Here is a 1,262-nt window from a genome sequence, read left to right as displayed (position 1 = left end):
GCTAGCAAAGGAGAGAGAGCGACCGCCGCTAAGTTATTGGAATTTCGTTTACCAATCGAAATACGCCGCCATACCATACCCTGAATTCGCCAAACATCGTGTAATTTGACTTTACACCGAAGCGAATACGCTTTCTAACCAAGCGCGAATTCGGCTAAGTTACTAGAATTTGACTTTACATCGAAATAGCGACCACAAGGAGAAGCGGCCACGCTTTAGCTGATTTTTCCGGAATTTCGGCGCTTTGATTCGAACTTTGATCTTTCATATTTTTCATTGTTCTAACTCGCTTCTATACACTAAAACAAGCGTAAACAAGACGCTTATTCATAAGCTTAAGCAAGGACGAATCGTATTCCTTTCTTCCACACCTCGCAGATCTCCGTTAGAGGTTTCTACTAGTATATCGTAATTGTTTGGAGTGTTGCATGTTTAGTTAAGTTCGACTTAGTCTTGCATGAGATTAAGGTCCGGCCTAACAAAAACCGAACGTAAATACACAACAACATCAACAATCAAATCTATCTAGTATACCACCCACTACACCTCTAACTACTATTTCACACACACCACCGATATAATGGGGAAGAAAGAGAGACTCCTCTCGGACTTCTACAAAGCCTTGAGCGATAGCCCCAAATCTTGCATCGCTCTAGCAGACTCCAAATGGGGGATTTAATCCCTCCAAATATTTTTAATTTGTTACCCGCTTTTCATGGTTTAGACCATGAAAACCTTATCAAGACACGCGTAGGATTGAACAAGTCCTAACAACATTCCACCATCCTACGGTTGGCGGAACAAATTAAATTAAGGGTATTCCCTTTCACCTTAGCTGATAAGGCGGCGCTTTGGTTAACCGCCAAGCTTCTAAATTCTGTGGACTCATGGGCTAAACTTGTTCAATTTGTTTATGGAACATTTTACCCACCCCTAAAGACGGATGAGATGCTTTCCAAGATTCATTTCTTTTTCGACAAAATCCTCATGAATCATTTTCAGAGGCTTGGAATCGTTTCACCGATCTCCTTATAGAGTGTCCACATCATAACTTAGCTTAAAGACACGTTAGTTCGCGGCCTTTTTCAAAGGTCTTCTACACCACCATAAAGAAGTCATTGACATAATGAATGGGGGTAGTTTTAAGTAAAGGAGCCCTGAGGCTTATAAATTTTAGAAGACCAAACTAAACGGAATAATAATTGGGGGTAGTGATGATATCCCCGCCCACTAGTTCTACTAATACGCTTAAGGGCCCGGTA

General features: G+C 41.3%; 1 pseudogene; it reads right to left on the bottom strand.

Annotated features, from left to right (window-relative positions):
* Positions 1-958: 958 nt before the first annotated feature.
* On the bottom strand, positions 959-1,054 carry LOC147514885 (small nucleolar RNA R71; annotated as a pseudogene).
* Between the last annotated feature and the right edge of the window lie 208 nt (positions 1,055-1,262).

Source organism: Coptis chinensis, chromosome 2 (assembly GCF_015680905.1).
Source record: "Coptis chinensis isolate HL-2020 chromosome 2, ASM1568090v1, whole genome shotgun sequence".
Classification (NCBI taxonomy): Eukaryota; Viridiplantae; Streptophyta; class Magnoliopsida; order Ranunculales; family Ranunculaceae; genus Coptis; species Coptis chinensis.
Note: the sequence above shows the minus strand (reverse complement) of the source record. Positions and strands in the feature narration are given on the sequence as shown.